This window comes from Melospiza melodia, chromosome 11 (genome assembly GCF_035770615.1).
Source record: "Melospiza melodia melodia isolate bMelMel2 chromosome 11, bMelMel2.pri, whole genome shotgun sequence".
In the NCBI taxonomy this organism is placed as follows: Eukaryota; Metazoa; Chordata; class Aves; order Passeriformes; family Passerellidae; genus Melospiza; species Melospiza melodia.
Genome location: NC_086204.1, coordinates 28,967,805 through 28,990,012, shown reverse-complemented (window position 1 = coordinate 28,990,012; position 22,208 = coordinate 28,967,805). Strand labels below are relative to the sequence as shown.

At 43.8% G+C, this 22,208-nt stretch overlaps 1 protein-coding gene across 12 annotated transcripts in view; it reads right to left on the bottom strand.

Annotated features, from left to right (window-relative positions):
• Nucleotides 1–22,208, bottom strand: part of NFIA (nuclear factor I A) — a 248,614-nt gene that overhangs the window by 145,074 nt on the left and 81,332 nt on the right. The window lies entirely within an intron of this gene.

Genomic DNA, 22,208 nt, shown 5'->3' with positions numbered 1-22,208 from the left:
AAATGGAATTCCTGTTAAGATGTTAACTTACATTTATACATAAAGCAGCCTATTTAAAGCATGCTTGTTAAAATTCACAGTTATTTCACTGACAGGCATTCAGAGAGCATCGTAATGAAGTTATATGGTAAAAAGGCAACTATTTTAAATAATCCTAAATACATTATTTACTAGAAGTTAGCAGTAGGGATTGAGAAGCAGCTCGTGTGGATTGCTGGATTTTGTGCTCTAGTGGTAAAGAAGGATATGACAGCATGTTTGGGCAGAGGAAGAGAAATGTTTGAGGTCTCCAGCTGCAGAGTTTCAGGGCTGTTACTGAGCACAGGCCAGAGATTACCCTAACTTGGTTAACCCAAAAATCCGCCGGAGGGAGATTGCCATCCTGCCTGGCAGGGCTCACTGGGACACACTCTCTAGAGTCTCTCACAAAAAAGAAACAACTACCAATGATAAGCACTATGCTAAACCCTGTTTTTAGCACTTCAGAAGTAGGATTTCTGACTCTGCAAACTCCAGACCATTTCCTGGAAGGAAAGACAGTAAAAAGCCTATATTTGGAAACCATTCCTCCACATACCCCTGTAAAAAGAAGGGTGGAGGCAGCCATAAAAAGAAGGGTCGATACATTTATCTGCTCTCTGTTTTCCTCCTTGGGCTGAGAGGCACATGAGAGAAAACGGAGCGGGATCAAGTCCAAAGAACTATCCTCTTTAAGGATACACTACGCGGTATCATCAGCGAGTCTCAGCCAATATTGGCTAACAGTCGCTGTCTGTTTGCCAAGCAGAAGTTTGCCATGTTAAACTGTCACTATAATGCCACCTTGAAGAGGCGTTATCATCACTCTTGCGATGATACACGGCAACCGTGAACGGAAACCGAGGCCGGAGCTCACACATCTGAACAACAGACAATCCTGGTGCCATGGATAAGTAACCCAACAGACAGCCCTGCCTGCTTATCGCTGCCACGATCCAGAAGCCCCCTCTGAATGGACACTGCAGTAAAAATTGTACCGGTTTATGACTTTATAAGACACCAATTACTGAATTTTATTAAAAATACTGAGAATACAGAAACTCATTCTCCTATTTCTCTAAATTTACTGCTTCCCTGCTCTGAATAGAGTATAGAAGCACAACAGGAAGCCACAAAATCTCTTGTGCATCTCATGGAATTGATACCAACATAAAACATTGACAGAAACTCATTCTGAAGGCCTCTTGCCTTAGGATCTTCACAGGTAAAGGACAAGGAGACAGCCAGTACAGGGGCCACAAGGCAGGGGCTCGATTTCCCCTTTAACTCGACTGGCCTTGGTATTGAATTAGGCATATAAATAAAACCTGGGGAGAGGGGAGCATGACACCAGACAGAAGTGCTATATGCTGCTGCAGGCACAGCTCGCCAGATGGGAAAGCTCTTACAACAGCGTAGCTGCACGGTGCAGCCAGCACTGCTGCACAAACTCCTCGTTAACATGGCAAAGTTATAACATGAACTTACAGAACACAGAACCTGAAATTTGATTAGATACAGGGTGGGAACTTTTTTTTATCTTTATTTAATAACGACTGTATAATATTGACCTTAGTAATTACAGGCTGGGAAAGCGAACTTCGCATTAACGGCACCGTATTGATTTTGCAAAAGTACAAAAGTACTTTTATGCCTTAGAAAGGTTCCAGTTACCACATTTGAATGACCTCGGGAGAACAGTGTCTTGGAGAACTCTATTCTTCATTCAGCAGTGCTCCTAAATGTACCCCTAACTGCTGTACTCACAAGACCTAATATTTAACAACCTGATAAAGCCTCCTCTGTCATGCCCTCAGCTCCCTTCGACTCAATGCTTTGCAGAGTTGGAGTCAACTCTAATGGGCCAAATGCAATTTCACTTATTAAAACAATTTATTCAATATGTAGTACATCAGTGAATTAATATATTATTCACCAATATGTTCTGAACTATTTAGCCAGCTGTATGAAATGTTTCTAATACACTAGCTGACATTTTTTTAATTACACAAATACTTTGGGTAGCAAATAACTGTTCGCTATTTGGCAAGCCCTACAAATTATATACAGTTAATTATATTCAGGTTGGTATATGGGTTATAAATAACTGTGATAAAACTGATATCAATGCTGACAGAATTTTAGTGGAAATTGACATTTTTCTATACTGAAGTAACTGAGAGCTAGGCACAGAAATACTGCCTCCAGAAACACAACTGTAAATTAATAAATTGTGCATGTGGACAAAATGACTTATTATTTTAACACACTGTATGTTTTTGCTCCTCCATTCTTATTAATTTCATGTTTTGCTGTAATTTATATTCTGTTTGAGAACTGGTTTTCTTTTCTCTTTTTTAGAGTGTTGTTCAAGTTACTGACTTTAAAAGTTTTTCACAGGTAGATCCTCCGTAGACTTATACTTGCCTGCGAATCCCCAACTTTAACTATCAGCTCTCAAACAGGCAAATCTGTGTGAGCAGTCACAAACTGCTAACTGGAGCTCAAGTATTAATTCAAGTACTGGCACTGCTGGAGAACCTAAGCACCCAAAACAGTCTAGGCCGTGACAGGGCTGTCCTCAACACCCTGCATTCATTCACATTCATTTAAAGGTCATCAGTTTTATAACAACCTAAAATTTAAAGACAAAATTATAAGAAGTTGTGGAGCTTGTGTTGTTTTCCATTACAGTCCTAAACCACCCTGTGGAGTCAACTCTGGTTTGCCTCAGTGTAACCACATCAAAATTTGTTTCAGGCTGTGCCTTCTGCAAAGACAAACCCTACCATCTGCTTGGGGTTCAGCTACCCAGCTTCCTTTCCTGAGATTCCCTGAAGTAGCAACCTGAATATCACACCTGTTTATCACGACAACTCCCTTTAACAGATCCTTCTGTTTCCCTGTCCTGACTATTATATCTGTTAGCATCCTGCTGCAGGCGTGGGGAACATGACCCCTTCCTGTACATGAGGGAAGAGGCTGAAATTTTTTAAGCCATGGTGATGTAGTCTGTCACCAGGTGTGGATTAGTTGTTCCAAGTCAGTGCATGTCACAGTGCTTTGAGGATGTGTGGAGGCACGAAAAAATCCAACACAACAACATCGATCCTCAACTTACCACATCCTCATCTCGAACAGTCATGCCTGGAGGGACGGTTTCCCATGTTATGGTATGTAGTAAAATACAAAAACAACAACAAAAAACCCCCAACAGAACAAAACAAGACAAAAAAATCTAAAGGGAAATGGATACCTTTTGTGAAAGAACTATTACTAAGTGGTAAGACAGTGGGGGGGAAAAAAGCAGAGGCAATGGGAGGAAGGAAAAGAGAAAAAAGAGAGCAGATTCTTCAGTAGGGGAAGTTTCTTCTGTTAATTGGCAGTGAATCAGTTACTAAATGACATGCCTAAAATCAGGTGGTGGATTATTGGAAATTAAATCTTTGTCCCAGGAAAGCCAACGGCAAAAATCCTATTGATTTCAATGGGACAGGGTTGTCTCTCTGGACTTAACAGTCAATCATGCAGAATTGGCAACAGCGTCTGAACATCCCTGTTTGTTATTAGACCACGGAAATCCATATTAGTTTGCTTCATCTGCACTTGTGACCAGTGCACCAGCACTTTTTTTTTTTTGGCATGGAGGTGCAAATAAGCAGAGTGGGTTCAATTTTTCAACCCAAGACACATGAATTAGAGCTTTGCTCTTTCTCCCAAGCATTTCAGAGACCATTTTCCCCCTGAAAGGCATGGGCAGCCTCACCGCTAATGGGAGTGCTGTATTTACAAGCAGAGGGGAACTAAGCCCTTAGTGTTTTTGCATATTTGCAATACATTATGTGGCTGGGATGGGAGGAAGGTTTGGTGGAAGAGAAAGATGGTGAGAAATGGTGGAAGGAAAAAAATATCTGGTCCTCAGAAGCTGGAATAACTGTGGAGTATACAGAGCCCTCCTTTTTCTCAGTCCTTTTTTGCAGAATAGCTTTGTTGAGTAACAATCAAACTAAACTACGGATACTTAACATTATAAATATAACACCGTAGTATAATGCTCCCATTTAACAACTTTTCACGAACAACCTTTCAAAATTTAAGTGCTTAGAAATTCTTGGATGACAAAGCTGCTATTTATGACTAATCTTTTTATCTGAAGGCAAAACTGGGTCCAAATAAATAAAAAGACAATAAGAGAGTAACAAAGTAGAAAGAATGCGACGCACACCCACACTGAAAAACAATAAACAGATTTACAATGGCAAAGCGTGTTATAGGAGAGATAGCATTAATATGGGGCCCAAAGCCCACCACTTAGATTAAATATGATATGGAAATCACCACAGATTGATACAAGGCTGAGTAAACAAACAATACAAACTGTAGTGGGTATATTTGTCCAGCCATGTATTAGTGCAATGCACAAAATGGGACCCAGTGAACGCTTAAAGTGAAAATTTGTGACCTGTTAGTATCCCCAAAATGCCCATAGAACATTATTTTCCCTTTTAACCTTAATTTTTATTCTCTGTCTCAATTTCTGCTCTGCTTCTCCCATCATAGCCCAAGTTACCTATGCTGACAGCCATAGCAGGCCAAGGTAGCACAGATGGGGCGGCTGCAGCTGCATCTCACCTGCCAGACTGCAAAGCCCACCGGGACACTTTCCCACTCCCTTTATGTCTGTCTTTGTGCATTTGCAACAGCGCCTTTCCCTGGGCCTTTATCGAACATGTCACCGATGCCGCGCGACTCCGGCTCTGACGCTCCGCTAATAAGTCACAGATCCGCAACGTGCTCCTTCCTCCACGGAGGAAACCCAAGACGGGCCTCCCCAAAAAAGTATACCTTGAGCATGTCAGCGTGGGCTCTGATTTAAAGCAATTCAATATGCCTGGCTCCCCAAAGGCAGCACGCCTGTAGGGACAAAGAATACCTCAATGCAACTCAACAGCAAACCCTGCTGGATTAAATCGCAGGGCCGGTGGGCTCCACGTTTGATCTCGGGCTGCCTTTGTTGGGAACGGCCCGGGCGCAGGTGGCGGTGCGGGAGCAGCCCGGCTTTCAAAGCGATGGGAACAATGTGCGACGAGCCGAGCGCGGCAAAACTTCCCTCGTAAAGTTGCTCGTTTCGGGCTTCATGGGAAACTTGGCAAAGTTTCCCTCGGGGCCCAATTTTTTTTTTTTTTTTTTTTTTTCTCAAAAGCCTTAACCTCCCTTCCTTTGTTTAACCTTCAATTTTGTGCCTAAAAAAATAAGGGAGGGTGTCAGTTTTTCCATGCCCGGCTTTGCAGGCTGTGAAAAAAGTCCTGCTGCCACCTGAGCGGGGGATCGGACGGGAGGCGAGATGCCTGCGTGCTCTCGCTTACTTCCACGAATAATCCCACCTGCAAATGGAGAAGTTGGGTTTCAAATATCAGGCCCTCAGGTTCACGGATCTTTTGAAACGAAGCTGTGTCAGATTTATGGCTTCGGTGTGCGAAGGGAGGAAACCGTGGCCATTTTGAGCAAGTTCTGCCTGGAGCTTTCCGATCTGAACCCCAGGCTCCGCTTCCAGATCGGAGCACAGAAAGTTTTTGTAGCGCGTGTGCTCGCCAAAAAATACGCGTCCCTCCGTAAAGTGAAGCAGGCAGCGAGCACATGTCCCAGAGAAGCACGGCTGCCTTCCCCGGCCTGCAAATGCCGCTCTCCCACTGAATTTATCAACAGCTATAAAGCAAGGGAAAGTCCTTGCATTATCCCATTCCCAAACTCCTCTCCATTAAAACAGAAGACAATTCCTGCAGACTGCACGCCCTTTACTTTGGATGCAGTTAAAGATTTTGCTGGCTGCTGCACCAAAACTTCCCATGCTGTGTTTACTGAATTGAATATAATCTTTTTTTTTTCTCCCTACCTTAATTTCAATATTTAGAATAGCTTAATTATATCTGATATCTACTAAATGTTAAATTGCTGCCATGGATACTGTACTTGTTTTAGGCTTTGCCCACAACCCAAAATGTAACTAAAGATTAATAGAATGCTGAGATATTTTTGGCTGCGAGTGAAATTTAATGAATAAACATTTAAATAAATTACCCCAATAATGAAACAATATGCCATTAACGCCTGAGTTATGCTAAATGCTTCACTTCTCTTACAATTCATGCAAATACTCGGGAAAAGAAATTATAGTGGTGAACTACATTAAACAAAATCCTGCCTAAACCCCACCCGTAAAACAGTGTCTCTACAGTATTGGGAACAAAAACTGTGGCTTGTCAGTCAAAGTGTCTAACTATGGCATATGGGTAAAGGTTTCAGTCTGCTATCTCCAGACTCATCTTATGGCCCGGGTTCAACGCTACTGAACCGCTCTCTAGACAAAAGGCGAACTCATTGAAAATGGGTGCTGCGAACTGTCTGGTCAGGGCGGCCGCACAGCCTGCGTCTGGATGCACACAAACTACTGGCATGGGGGAAACGCAGCGCGCTTTGGAGGGCTTTAGAGTTTCCTAAGAGCTGAAAAAGAAGCAGCCTGAAGGTTAAAGCTGGCTAGTCAGAATGGCATACTTGGCTGCATATATAGCCAGGTGGCCTGGGCATATTGGCAAACAACTGGCAAACTGCCCAATACATATGGCTTAGATTGCTTTGCTCTTCCCATGAAGCCTTCTTAGACTCTTGAGCAAGCATTCATTTTAGAGCAAAACGCATCCAAGTGTTAAATAAAATCATCCCCTAAATATACTGCATGTAACCTCTTCCTTTAAATAAGAACGAGATAACTATATTAAAATAAACTAATGATATTTTTTAATGAATCCTTGCATAAAAGTGACACCCCCCCCCAGCCTTTCTCTAAGTGGATTTGCCCTTACTTTTGTTAACTCCTGAAGTACCAAACATGCAATTTTTTCCACACGTTCTCCTTTTGAAGGGTAACTACTTATGACAGTATTTAAGCTCTTAGCACACCAGAACTTGCATTTGTGGTGAGGCATCAGGCGCTTGAGCAGTGCTTTAGCCATGTCCTGCACTGCTCCACCACACAGATGTTCAGGGCTTCTCCCAGTTTCCCAGCTACTTTGTGCCTTAAGCAGATAGTTGCCTTTATTAAATGTTAAATCACATTTTGTTTTTGAAGAGTGCTTTCCCTTAAAAACTTTCAAGTCAAGTCCCAATAGAAATTTAAAAATTCAAGCGACGCACTTGACACATACTCCAGAGCAAGTATATGTTTAAGCATCAATCCTACAGTGCAAGTCCTTGTGCTAAGGCTAGTGTAAATACTGCATTAAACATTCACAACAGCTTTGGGGAAAGGGCTAAACATATTTAAACAATTAACACATGCCGAACTCTAAGCCGGTGCTTACATGCCACTGCCTCGAAGCAGAGGTTGTGACAAAGGTAAATTCTTCTAAATTAAAAGCAACGGGACTCTGGTTGAAAGCTCAGTAAATGCTTAAGTGTTTCGCTGAACTGAAGCCTCAGTTAATGAGGAACAAGAAATAATTCTCCTCAGTTCCAGAAAAAAAGTGTGCTTGCTGACCCTCATCCCACTGAAACCCTTTCTGTTTCACAAGCTGGACACTGAAGTCTTGAGTGCTGGGAGTGAAATTAACACAATAGCCTCAGTTTTGTTTTAATGGACTGTTACCTACAGCTCTTCAGCAGTTATAAAAGGCCAAAAAGAGAAAACTACAAACTTTTCCAAAAGCTGTTTTAAGAACTAAGAGTGAGTTACCATTCCTGTGTCACCTACTAGTCATTCTACATTTATAATGAATATAAACCTTAATACTAATATGCTTTCATTAAAATGGAGCTCTTTTAAATATTTTAAAGTCACGTGTGTCACCTGCTAGTAAAAGTAAGTTTTACTAATCCAGGCTTTACAATCCTCATCTCAGAAAGGACAAATACACACAGCAGAGCAGGATTCAGAGCTGCCTTCAGACCAAGTTTCCAGGCATTACCTCCATTCAATCACTTAATCTCCTTGCCATTTTGGGGGTTTGATAGGGCTCCCTTCCCTCTATTCTTTGCTTGTTTTGTATATTTGAAGTATGAACTCATCAGGTCAAGGAGTAGTTTACTTATATAGATTCTTATTTATATAATGTCTACGTACAAGGAGGACCTGACCTTCACCAGCACCCCTATAAGCCATCATAATATAAATAGCGTACATTATTTACTTAACTTCCTTGCTTCAGTTTCTTTAAGGGGGGAATAATATTTACAGGGATGTTGTGAGGATTAGCTCATTACTTCAAGAGCCTTGAAGATGAAACATGCAATGTAAATGAGAAATATCAAGTATCAGCGACACTGATGAAATTATCATCACCATTGTTAAGAGCGGCATTCAAGAGTAAAATCGGGAGAGGAACGTGTTTTTCTGTAAAAGCACGTTGCTATAGGCCAAAACACGATGACCTTGGCGCCATCTTTTCCTTCACCTTCCTCATCCCCCTCCTCACTGGCAACGAGCATCATTGGGGGCTTTATTAGAACGTCTCCACGCCAAGTTGGACATGCTCCAGGCAGAGCTGTCCTCGGCCAAGGGCAACATGTGAAGTGCTCTCAGACAACTTGGATGGCCTGGATGGAGGAAGAGAGAGGAAGGAACAAACAAATCGGGGATTGTTGTTTGTCCTGCGCCGACTTGGTCGCCTGAGCACTTGACAATTATGAATTTCTCCTGACGGCGTGAACTGGAGGCTCTGATGACGGCAGCAAAGGGGAAATTTGTGCCTTGAATTCCCTGCTGCAGGGAGCTATTAGTATGGATTATACGTGCTGCTGCAATTTGTACTGGAGCTGCAGCACGGCTCCTAAATGTTAAGATGGACCAACGCTAATCTGTTCTTCTTGTACCTTTATCACTTGGGTAAGGAAGATCAAAAGCAGCCCAGGCACTAGGGATATTGAAATTCTGCATCCAGATCTGACTACATTTGGCAAAGGATCTGTGGGCCAGATCTTCACTGAATTTAGCAGTGTTACTTCATTTAACGATTGAGACATTGTTATTGGGACAAATCAGAGCTCTGAACCCCTTACCACTGAGCTGGCTGAAATCTGACCATGATGCACTTGGACACCGAGCCCCGAATGCACTTCCAGGACAGAGTGGGAGACGGAGGGAGACTGCTGAGCTTTGCAAGGCAAATGAAAGAAAGCCTTTAAGGGAAGAGTAGAGTTACCAGTCCTTAGACGTAACACAAGTACGCGGAATCAAATCAGCGCCTCAGACTGAAATTTCCTTTTTACCTGGGGAACTGGAACAAACTGACAAGTCAGAGCAAAATGGGAAAGGGGTAAAATCATGCGAGTCCAAATGAAAGATCTGCTCGGGTCACTGTGAGCTGACCCACACCTCGGTCCCTGCTCCAGAAACACCGACGCGCTCGTACGCCTCACGCCAAGCCCGCGAGCTGCCGGCAAAGCGCTGCGAAACCAGGCCACCAAGGGCTTGTCTGCCTGGCAAGGTTTGTCTACCTGGCAAGGTTTGTCTACCTGGCAAAGGGCACCAGAGGCACCAGCAGGGTCTGCCGGAGCTTGTTTTGGTAGCGGGAGCGATCCCCGTGCAGCCCTTCCCTGCGAGGCAGAGGCTCACACCAGAGCTGCGTGTGATCTCATTTCCAGTAGTTAAGTGAAGTAAGTGCATAAGTATGCAAGACTGGGGCCCTGGAAACCATGAAGAAACTGGGTTTCTCTTTTTATTGCGGACAACTGCAGCGCCTGTGGACTCTTGCAGCAATGCTTCTTTTCCCCAGAGAAGGACCTGGTCCTGGGATTTTAAATTTTTCTTAATAGATAAATGATTCTGTAAGAAACTTTTCTATAAAAATAAAGACTTGAAGGGGGGGGGGAAGTTAAAAATATTGCTTAGCTAAGTAAATACACAGATTCAAAGCATATGGATAAAAATGAGTGTTACTATAAACATGGAGCTTGTTTTTAAAAAGAATTTTGCAAAAAGATAAACTTTTTCTAACTGTATTTTGATTAAAGTTTTGAAGCTGTTTATTGTAAGTAATTGCTTTTCCTCAAGGAAAAACAGATGTATAGATGCAGGAGTTTGTTTCTTCTTCTTTGTGTGAAAGTACACATGAAAAGCGTTTCTGGAAAAGAAATACTAGGGCTGGAATAGTTTATGTCATTGTAAAGATAATAATAAATTAGGGCTTACTGTGCCTGTAAAAGTGGAGGAGATGGTTTCTCCTGCCAGTCCTCACACAGGCAAACTTTCAAAATTCTCTTAGATTTAACATGCAGAAAATTACGGAGACTAAAAGTTATCCTAAGAGCCTCAGAAGTTTTGGGTTTGGTAAGTTTTCTTTTTAAATTTTCACTTTTTATTAAAAAAAAGAAGGAAAAAAATTAACTTCAAAAGTATCGATTCCAGGGTCCAGGGCTGAAATGTTCTTTGTCCGTATCAGTGCTGGTTTTTACATTTTAAGAAAAGTTATCTGGCTCCTACAGAAAGCAACAGTGCTTCTGGCCCTGGGCTTGGGCAGAATCCGGCCCCAGAGCTCATCCACCTTTTTCTGTGAGACAAAAGGTTGTAAAGGAGGCCAAAAGCTCAACGCTTTGATTCCGTTCCCAAACATATGGGAACGTACGGCTTCATGAAACTGCATTTAACAGATGTTTAAAGAAAGACAACTAACAGATCCAGAATGTAGTAATGAGGAAAAAAGACAATGTACATAAATTCAGCTGCATGTCTCTTTATAGCGCTACCAATGCCCCGGAGACAAAATGCAAATGAGTCGACTTATTTGTAATATGACACTCTCCATTCTATATTTAATATTTTAGGTCATTACTAAAACTGATTTTCTTCTGAAGTGATTTCTTCTGGCACCTAAATGGAGGGAGATTTACACAGTCTGCAGTGTATTGTACTTTGTCAGTTCAGAGAGTCATGAAAAAACCGCTACGACTATCAATTTCAGATTTCCAAAGTAAGCGAAGAGGCCCCGTGCAGGCTCAACACACAACCCCTGTGCCATGCCAGTGTCCTGGAAACATCTTTCTTTTTTCATTTTGCAACTTCTGAGCCCCAAATTTGAGTTGTAGATAGTTTTGGAGCCCAAAGACCAACTGTTCAGTTTAGCAAACCAACAATGTCTGCTCATTTTGTCCCAATCTTTTCAGCTTAAATATTCACAATGTGCCATTATTACTGAATCATTATCTGCCTTTAGCTCTGACAACAGCATCATAAGGGCTATGAAAGGCTCCTTTCTTCTCATGATTAGTCTCTAAAACATTTCCTCATCTTACAGTGCTTTGCAGCCTCCCAGAATGCACCGCTCAATTACAGTGCTGAAATTAACTGTATGCCACTCTTATTTATTGATAAAAGAATAATCAAGTGCTCCAGCCCATAGCCTGCTTTGGCCACAGGTTTTATATCAAGTTTCAAGTAATGCGTTTTTTTTAACTCTTTGAATCCTCTTATAAATGGGTGGCATTGTCTGCGGCGCGGTGACAACATTGTGCCGCTCGCTGCGGCGCCCAAGATAAAGCCCCCTTCATTTGCGTGGGGTAATCTTGTTGAAAATAGTCGCGTACGGCTGACACTTTAAAAATTAATCTTGAAAGGGAAGAGTTTGTTTGTTTTTTTTATCACTGGGACTGATTAGGCTCCAAAGAAATCAGATGTAAATAAAAGCGAGATACAGAACTTGCTAAACTTCAGGCTCGGAGCTGCAGGCGCACGTTAAAAGGCGCTGCCGTGCGCGCCGCCGAGTGAGGTTATTTTATCTGGAGACGATAATTGGAAGACTCCTTACATCTACCTCCGTGGGATGTTCCTTGCATGGACCCTATTAATTGCTCAGGAACGGAATGCGGGGTTCTGCCTCTCCTACATGTGACATTAAATTGTGATTTAGCAGATAACATGCACAAAGCAAACTGCCCCAGAAACAATGGGCTCGCTTCTCCAAAGGCTGGCACTGGAATTACCATGGACTTCAAAGAGAGCAGACTCGGGCAGGCTTCAAGTTCCTATCACTTCTTCCAAAGCAAAAAGATTTCCTATCCAATACCAAAGAATAACATGTAATTGGGCTATAGCTCGGTCCGGTGCAAGAATGAAAATAAAAACACTTTCTAAACCTCAAAGATACTTGCTAAGCCATGTATACATTAATCATTTATACCACATGATTATTGTTCATTATTTGGGCAATAACAAATGGAAGGGTGTGGGGGTTAGTGTGGGTTTTAACAAACCACATTCTATTTAAGCAAAGCCAACTATTAAAGAAAGACCTAACTTGCCAAACCAAGATAAATATATGCCATTATTATGATCACATAAAAGCTACTACTCTCAACATTACAATTTCTCTTATAATTGGTACTATTATAATTAAATGAATGCATATGTTTACAGTTCTTCTTTGAATGGTAAAGTGATTTAGCAATGATGGTGTCTCTAATTTCTTTTAACTGTACTGGCAAACTTCACTTAAACAGTGGTCTAAATACCACATTGCCACAATAAATTAGTAAAGCATCTAGTAAAGTCTATATATGTAGTTATTGAGTTTAAGTGCTTCAGAATAAAAGAGCTAGTCACTCTTTAGTATGCCCAGGTAAAAAAAAAATACATATATTCATCAGATGGAATAAGATAACCATAAAATTCTTACATAAAATATATATTTAAAATATGACTCTACCAGCAGTCGCAAGTGTCTACAGCCTTTTTTTTGAAAGGCTGATAAAATATAGAAAATTGCTCCCCAGGAGTATCTGCTCGTTTTAAGGAATCCAGTTCAATAAGGAATTTGTAAGCTGTCAGCTTACAGGGAAAGGTGGCAAGACACAAAGATGCATGTGTACCTTAAACATTCTAAGCATTTGTTTGCCCTGCCACTCCAGTCATTAGTACACACTAGTGCTGGAAAAGTTAACACCAGGCTTTTTCGGATAATCCATTTTTATATGTACCAACTGTATGAATTCGCATGGTATCCACCAGCCCAGCATCCAACAACTTGGGTTAGGAAGTGAGCCTGAGCCTGGAGTGCCATGAATGCCGCCCTGTTCCCAGTGTGTGGCCTGAGGGCTCGTCTCCACACACCAAGTGAGGGCGTGGGGGCTTTTCCGACCCCGCTGCTCTGTTGGGACTCACAGCTGAGACCCTAAGAGGCTCCCTCAGGGTGAGCATCACCAGCATATCCCATAATGGCTGTGGTTGGTGAGGAATGTACCTGGAAGAACCACTTTGGAGCCTGTGTTTCTTGTGGTTTGACCCACCACACTGTAAACATTTTGGAAAATTTGGGTTAAGTTGGGACTGTCCTCGCCCCGTTTTATAGTTCCTGCCAGTTGAGCCAGCACATGAGACCCGGCAGATGTTTTAGTTTAGGTTTGAGATGTTGATTTGGACACTCCAGTTCTCAGGAAAACCAGAATTTGCTGACCCAGAATGAGGGATGGTTGAAAGACAAAAGACAAATGAGCGCCGGCTGCCGCGCGGGCTGGCCACAGAACGAGGACGGGTTATGGCAGCGTTTCAGCACGCGGGCAAACACATCAGGAGAAAAATCTGTTACGGTTCCCTCCAAACCAGGTGAATGTAACTCACAGCCCTTGTAAAATCTGCCGGGGTTTTGGGCCAGAATGCCTGGGTCATTACTCCAGAGGCTTCAGAGGAGGCTAAAAAAACAGCATGATTTTTTTTCCCAATCTCTCTCCTAGCCTGGCTAGTAATGCTATTAAGAAAAATAAGGCAAGCTGTAATGTTTTGAGTTTAATAAGCGAAACACAGCAAATATGTGAACAGAACTTCTGACTTAATATTCTTTAACAGATGTTTTATAAAATACAGATTTAAAAGATTTGCCTGTCTTATTGTTCTGGCTGTTGCCATGTTAGATGGCTAGATTTTCAGTCCCAGATTTTGCCAGCTGTAACAGTTAAATAGCGAGGGGTCTAAGCCTGGATACTGCAGGCAAAATGCCCAAAATTATTCTCTCCCATGGAAAAACACCCCAGTATAAAGGCGGTGATGAGAAGGTGGAGTTAATCCTTTTGGCAAAGGAATAATCTCCATACTCTTAAAAATGGCTATGGTCATTTTAATGCACACTATTTTATGAATGATGCTTTAACTGCACTGACAATTAGCAGAGCCTTAAAAATACCTCAGTTATACAGGCCTGATAACTGTCTTTCTTAACCTTTATCTGACCTTTTTTGGTTTTGCCATGCTCATAAACCAGCATATGAACTATCAAAGGGAACGGCACTGAACATCGATTCGAATGTTACATATTAAAAAAAGGGAAAAAAAATACAGAATAAAAAGGAGAAAGAAAAAAAAAGGAGAAAGGAATGAAACCCAGCTGGTCAGCCAACTTTTACAAACCCTAAGCAGAAAACATGCTCTTCTAATTGGACAGAGAAGACAAGATCTGGAATAGGTGCAATTTTATTACTGCAACAGTGATTCACAGAGCCCACGCTCTTTTCAAAGCACGAGCCCCGTGGAGTTTTATCGGACATCTGGAGCGGGGCTCTGGCAAGATGCTGAGGGACTGGGCTCCCATTGATCTCCGTGCTGGCAACAGGCGCTCCAGCCTTGCAGAGGCAAGCTCTCTCCAAAGGGTAATGGATGAAGTATTTTGCTCAAAAGTGTGCCGAGAAGGATATTTTTACTTTTTACCCAAGAGGTATAAGACGCATTTCAGATATTTGGTCTCAAGACCCTGCGACTTCACAGAAAGTCAGAACTGAAACGGCTGACAAGAGCAGGCTGTGGCAGCCAATCTAAGGCTATTGACTTTTTCAAACACACCTAAAATAGACTCTGCTATATTTCATGTAAAACTGTGTGTATTCAAACATATGGCTAAGGGAAGAGATATATGCAAAGGCTTATGCACACACAATGTTTAGCTTCTACTTTCAAAATATATCTCCCAAGAATTTCAGGAGGCCCCAAAATAGCAAATATTATTCGCTTGATTATTAACATCTTCTCCTTTTATACCAGTCAGTCGAAAAGTATGCAATCACTGGGTATTTTTGGTGGCCTCTCAATCATGTCAAAGATCATAAGACAAGCAGATGGTGTACATCTGGGCTTACCCAGCAGTAAGGAAAATATCTCCAGCACAGGTAGGATGATAAAGGCAGGACTAAACACACACCATTCCTTTTGGACCCATGGAACTGGAACAGCCCCATGTTTCTATTTACCTGTCTGGAGCAGGATGACCCAGGAAGGGGCAAGAGCAAACAGCACTGATGACATGGAGCAAAAAGAAGCCTTGCAACATCCCCAGCACAGCCCTCGGCCACGTCACCAGATTAGGCTGCCCCGGCTCATTTAGCGTGGAGCCGAGAGGGAAGAAGTTAATGAAAGAGACTTGCAGGGAGGCAATGGGGGTGAGGCTCCCTGGGATTCCAGTGGGGACGTGACGAGGGGCCAAGCCCCCCACAGCATCAATCACCAGCATGGTGCTGTTAATCTCTGCAGACCTGCATCGATTGGCCCCGAGAACCTGCCCCAACCTCTGGAACATTATTCAGGTTTGTTTTGGCCACATGGTCAGAGCTCCTGTGAGCAACAAGTTCATGGCCAAAGTCTTGCCCTGAAGCGCTGCTTTGCCCACTTGCATAAGAGCTGAAAGTCACCCTGGGCTTGGCCTGTCCTCGTGTTGCTGCAGCTCCGGGTGAGTTTTTAGAAGCAGCCTCAAAAACCAGAAGACATTTAGGAAGATTATGAGTAAAGGCCTGTTGTTATTCTGCGGCGAGCAGGGCTTATCTGGATCTAAGGGATGAAGTGAGCAGTAGTTATTATTCACATCAGACACAGCTATGTGTGCTGCAGCTCCTACACCAAACTTCAACCTTTTTTTCCATAAAACTGTCTTGCAAAGAACTGACAACTTTCCCGCTGGAGACATCCAAAGTCTGCCACTAGAAGTCTGAAAACTTAGCAAAGTGTTACTTTCCATCACTAAAACAACACTATCATTACACTGTGGGGAAGCCTTAATTGCAAATGAGAGGATGCAACTAATTTTGTGTACAGACTAACTCCGAGCTCTGCAGCTTCCAGGGAACTCTACCCAGGATCAAGATGCCACGCATACTTCGTTTGTTCTTTCTTTTCTTCGTTTCTTTTCTCTCTCCCCCCCTCCTCCCTGAAATACCAAAATATCAGATAGCTGATGACAGGGAAGAAATGTTAACACTGTAGTTTGAAAGTTTTTAACCCTTGCCTTTCATCATCTAACACTTATTCAATCCCATGCCCCTCGCTTCACTGCTTCAAACCCTCCCGTACATACCAAGGCGATGACCACAATGTAAGCTTGTGCACTGACTGATTAGATTTAATTAGATGGATACTTTGTTCCACTGATCTTTCAGCTATACAAAGTATTGGGTTACTTAACCATATCGGTGAAAACATTGCTTGCACGTTTGAATGCGACGGATGTGCGACACTGGTCTGCATTAAAAAGTGAGATAGTTGGCTAAGTTTTAATGGCTGAACTGAGTTATATAAAGATCTGTTTTAATTAAGTTTGCGTCCCTAGAAGATTATCTCATTTTCCCCATTATGCAGTCAGTTTAGTAATGCCTCTATGTATGATCTTTGTCCTACCTACGTTTCGAAACAATCACCACTACCTAAACTACTCTTTTTTTCCTCTTTTATTTAAAATCTTGCTTCTTTCCACTTGCTGCTCTTGTCCCAGTGCCAGCTCTGGGTGTAGTACCCTGCAGGGCAGGCCGCTGTTTGGTCGTGGGACTGGCCCCAGTGGCAGAGCCCCAACCCATCATTGCTTGGGTACCCAATAACGCCTCTTGGCATGGAGGGCAGGAACCTTCAGCTACCTCCACCAGCCAGAGCACAGGACCACAACCCAACTCATTGACATGGCCACCTCTGCACAGCTGAAGTACAATAATCAGTGCAAGCCCTGTGCTCCCCATGAGCACAAGGAGCTCTGCTGTTAGCAAGAGCAAAGCGGAGCCGATGTACAACCGGTTACTTTGAACAAGTCTCTGGGCTAGGTCAGCCTGGCAAAGAAATTCCTCGTACAGCTCTGCTGGCAAACTCCTCTACTGTAACTGTACCTTATACAAATAAAAAATGCTTTTGCCAATAAAGTTCATACTAGGTCCCCCAAAGCAACGGGTTGTTTTGACAGAAATGCCTTTAACACTAAGCCTTTTGCCAGTACACAAATGCTGTACACAAAATGACAAATTTAGAAGTCATACAGAATGTTCTTATTTGAACTAAAGTTTCTGCTGCAGTCGTGGTTCAGTTTAAATGCTGATTTGAAAGATCGCACTTACTCTCCTTCTCCTTCGGATTTCTCTTTGATTACTGTGTTTATTGTTTGTTCTTCACCCAGACCTTACTGTTGGCAACTGAGATGTCTGCTAGAAAACTTCCAGTTTAATTCAAGACTCAGAGCCACGCAGAATGCTGCTTTTAAAACCCAGCTCCATATAATTATTATAATCTCCGTGATACCCAGAGCTCAGCTCCCCCCTGTCAATAATTAGTGCGATTGCAGCTTAATACAATTTTCTTTTTTTTTTCCCTGAAGCAAATACAATCTTTTTAGATCAATTTGTAGATGGTTACCCTAGAGGAGGACAACAATATAAACAAGCGCTTTTTTTAATCCCATATTAACTCATTTAATTTGCACAGATAAAAGCGTGAAAATATTTTGTCTCGCCAGCGGAGGGGCAGCCTCGGACCCGGGCGAGCTTCGCTGTGGTGGCTGCAGATCAGCCCTGGGTGTGGAGCAGTGAGAGGAAAAACACCCCACGCCAAACCCCAGTGCTGAAAATCAAACCCACATGTGGGGTTAGTTATTTACACACTGAAAGGCCCCGGCTCTTCACCACAGTGCCGCTGCTTTCTGCTTCAGTGGAACTGAGCTGCTCTAACCTGGCAGCCCTGAGGAAAGGGAATCCCTGCGTGGCACACGGCCGCCACCTCCTCCGCTGGCTGGGGGACAGTGGGCACGCCGGGAAGGGCTCAGGGTCCTGGCACGGCCAGGCTGCCAAACCAGCCCTGGGGAAGCGCTGACAGCCAGCAGAGCCGCCTTGTTACAAACTCATCCTCATCTCGCACAAAGTTCTCTGCGGCTGGGCCATGGCTGGCCCCTCGTCTGGCTGTGTCACAAGTCCTAAGTTCCCCGGGACAGCAGCGGTGCTTGCCAGGCCACGTCCCATCGGGAGGAGGTTCTGCTCCGTGGAGCCCGGCAGAGAAAACAGTAGCTGAACATTAATTAAGTTTATTAGGAGGAAAGGGAAGGAGAAAGAAGAGACCGGGAGGAGAGTGGTGGAGCCTGGTGTGGGCTCCAGCACAAGGAGAGAACTCGACTGTAACCACAGAGAAATGGATGAAACTCACTCCTACCATCAAGCCCTGCTTGTCCTCCATGTATTATGCAACTGGAGTTATGAAGCCTCTTTTTAGTCAGGTTGTTGCCCTCTTACACCACCAAAGGTGTAAAGGGCAAAGGGGTAAAGGGGATGACAACCAGGCAAAATTAACTTTGCTTAACATGAAGGCTTCTTCAGAGTCCTTGTAGAGGAGTTTGAGCATTGGCTGCAGCCCCATCCCTGCACATCTGCCCCTGCTGCAAGGGTACCAACAAAAGCAGCAGCCTCAGAAAATTCAGTGTTGCAAAAGCATTGGACCTGCAAGAAGATGACAAGGCAGGATTGTACCAAAACCACAAGAAAAGTGAGGCATTGCCACATTTTCTCACTGCCACTTCCTCTGCTCTGCTCCACATACATTTCTAATGACAGCTCTTAGCTTAATGATTTGGGGGTGGGAGTGTTGAAAAGGCTTTTTATTACTTAACATATATAAGAAAAGAATGTTGTGATGGACGGGGGAGAAAAGAGGGAACCTCCAAAAGCAGATAGTGACTTTGAATAAAAGGGACATCTAAGCAAGATGTATTAGCAACTCAGTGCTGCAAAAATTTCACTTAATTGAAGAGGGATTCATGAGAGTACCATCTGGGAACACCTAAAGAGCCCTTCTGCAGGCTGGAACAAGAGCTGGCAAATGCATCTTTGCCCAGACACCTTCCACATGACAGTGCCTTGACTTACAGCGTAGGTGTGCTATAGGAGAATAAATTTGTTTACAACAAATTTGCAGGACTGCCTGCATACAGATAGTTTTCCATATCCTGTTTGAAAAGTATACTTGGTATTCAATGGCTTTTTGGGAGACAATATTCATCAGTCAACTGAAGCACATTGTTTTGAATCATGAATATCTCTGCAGCCAGTGAATATAAAATATTGAAGGAGTCTCCCTGCTATAGCCATGTGCTCACTCCCCTCTACAGCATATGGATCTGTAAGTCCTGGGACACCAGTCAGCTCAGAGCTGAAGAATCGGAACCCCAGTGCTTTGAGTTGGAAGAGACCTCACAAACCATCTTGTTCCAAACCTCTACCATGGGCAGGGACATCCTCCACTATTCCAGGTTGCTCTAAGACCCTTCCAACTGGCCTTGAACACTGTCAGGGATGTGGCAGCCACAGCTCCTCTGGACAATGTGTGCCAGTGAATCACTCTTATCAGTGTAACCAGTATCAAACCTGGACAACTCACCTCAGAAACCGACATAACTCCCCAGGATCCTTCTGCAGGAGGCTGCTGTTACAATCAGGCTGCAGGGAAGGAAACTGAGGCATGGATGTTTGGGATCAGACTCTCAGCTCCAATGGCTGTGAGAGGGGCTTGGCAAGCAGCCGGAGCCCGCTGCACACATCCATAACACAGCTCCATCCATAACCAAGATCCTCCCTGAGCAACTTGCCCAGGATATCTGTGGCCAAGGCCTGATCTAAAGCCAACTCACTGGTGTCCCCAGCCCCGCTTCCGCTATAGATTCCACTCAGACCATTAATCTTTGAAAGAGCAGAATTTGCCACTAATGCAATCGGAAACGACCGTAGGAAAGGCTCCCATTAATGAGAGGCAGCTTAATATAACAACCGACTTCTACATTTCTTATCTGAAAATACCTCCCCTGGAAGCTGTGGATACATTACGGGCTTAAAAAGAATTACTAATGCATTAATTCTTGTCAGATTTGTAGTGTCCTAACCCACAGCTGCCTCACCCACTGACCCAGGGAACATTACTGAGAACGATATAATTTGGTAAATGAGGGCCTGACTGTGCACTGTGAGCTTGGGCTGTTATTTGGTCCTGGTGTGAGCAAGGGATACCCACTCATGCACTGAGATTATCCTTAAACAAATTTCTAGGATCTTTGGGCTGCAAATTAAACACTTTCCTTCCTTGCTATTTTGTGTTTATCCTAATGCAACCTTACGTGTCTATGTTACATAGTAAAAGCTGTGGTTTTCCTGATCCTGTGAGAATCCGCGTGGGCTGATGTTAAAATGGCAAGTGTGGAGTGGAGTAAAAGTGCAGCCGGGGTTTTGGGATTAAACACTGACTTTGAGAACACACTGCAAACCATCCTATGTGTGGGCAAAAATGATGAAGAGGATATTTGCAAACACATCAGCCCTCGGGGAGCCAAGTGGCTGGGGGTGAAGGCCCTCTCCTCTGCATCCCTGCAGAATGCTGGCCTTGCACATGTGTGGATCAGCCTGGCTCCATCCGGGAACTGCTGCCTCAGACCTGAGCACGCTGCTGCTGCTGCTGCCCATTCCCTAAAATAACCAGCCCGTGCATGGGAAGACCACAAAAGCCCAACTCCTTCCCCGCCACAAGGCAGAAACAGAGCCTCTCTTCCATCACAGGAAAGGAGAGAACATCCTGACAAATGCCTGCGTTTTGGACGGGTGACAAAGCTGTCATGGGAAAGAGGCAGCAGCTCCCTTCGGAGACGGGAGGTGGGGAGCGGGATCAGGAAACTTCTGAGCTCTTCTGGCAGCCCAGGTCTGGCGCCGGGCCACCAATCCCCCACTCCTCGCACTTAAACACAAGCAGATTGACACCGAGCGCTCGGTGGCTGCTCCAGGGATCCTATGGAACAAATTTGGATGTTCGGAGACCTGAGCCTGTTGGAGAGGTGGCACAACCCATATTCACCTCCATAATTAGCACAGCCTGGTACCTTGTGGGTTGTTTCTGCACAGACTGAGTCCCAGCTCAGCCTGGAAAGCCACTTCTCCCACCAGCTCCCAGCAGGTCCCTGTAACAGCCTGGAGAAATGCCTCGGGGGCACGCTGCAACACCTACTCACGGCTGCTGGGCTGGCCCTGCGGCATCCTCCCCGGCTCCCTCACACACATCATTCCCCATCCTTTATATAGAGATCAGATGGGAAAGGGGCTCTGTGTGTGTACGCAGGGCTGGGAGGAAATTAAACTGGAACCGGCACAAAGATCTTTGAAAGCACCGTGTACCGTGCCCCGCTCTTGGGTTCTGTAAATCACGGCCTGCCAGATGCTAACCTGAAACAGTCCCCACGTGCACCTCCCTGCTCCAGGAGCCTTATTCCATGGGGAAGCCATCAACTTCCAGCATTCCCAGGTAATTTGTACATTTGAGTTTCGCTCTCCGTAAAAATTGTCAGGATTTCATCTTACTTAAATTATCCTCTCCTCGGAGCTCCACTGGGTGCCTGGCCTCATGCCTGCTTTTAGGAGTCTCAATACCAAATGCAATCAGGGCAGAGAGGCAAGTACCTCCAGAGAGAAAACGAGAGCACCCAAATCCGTTGCCTGTAAGGAGGTACGTGCTGCTCACAGCTTGCAGAAGCAGTAATTTATATGAAATACATATATTTCACCCTGGCTTATTGATTAAAAAACAAAGTGTTTCTCTTAATTTCTCAGTTTTTTAAAGTGTATTCTTTAATGGTGCAGTTTGATTTATGATGTTAATGGCATTCCTGTGCAAGCAGTGGATTTCCAGTTTTTAAATATGCATATGAAAATGTTCTAAGAAGAAGTATTTTCCTAAATGTTAACACTACCAAAGTCACTATTACCAGAAAGTAATGAACTTCATATGCAGGATCTCACAGCTGTTTGCTCTTGATAATTTTTAAAACTTCAGCACATTCACATCATGCTACCAGCCTGGTGTGCCACTTTCTCCTTGCAGTATTTTACCACGTAAGTCAAGTTTTTGTGGTGTAAACCTGGAGCATCACAGCGACGAGTCAGGCCCTAACACA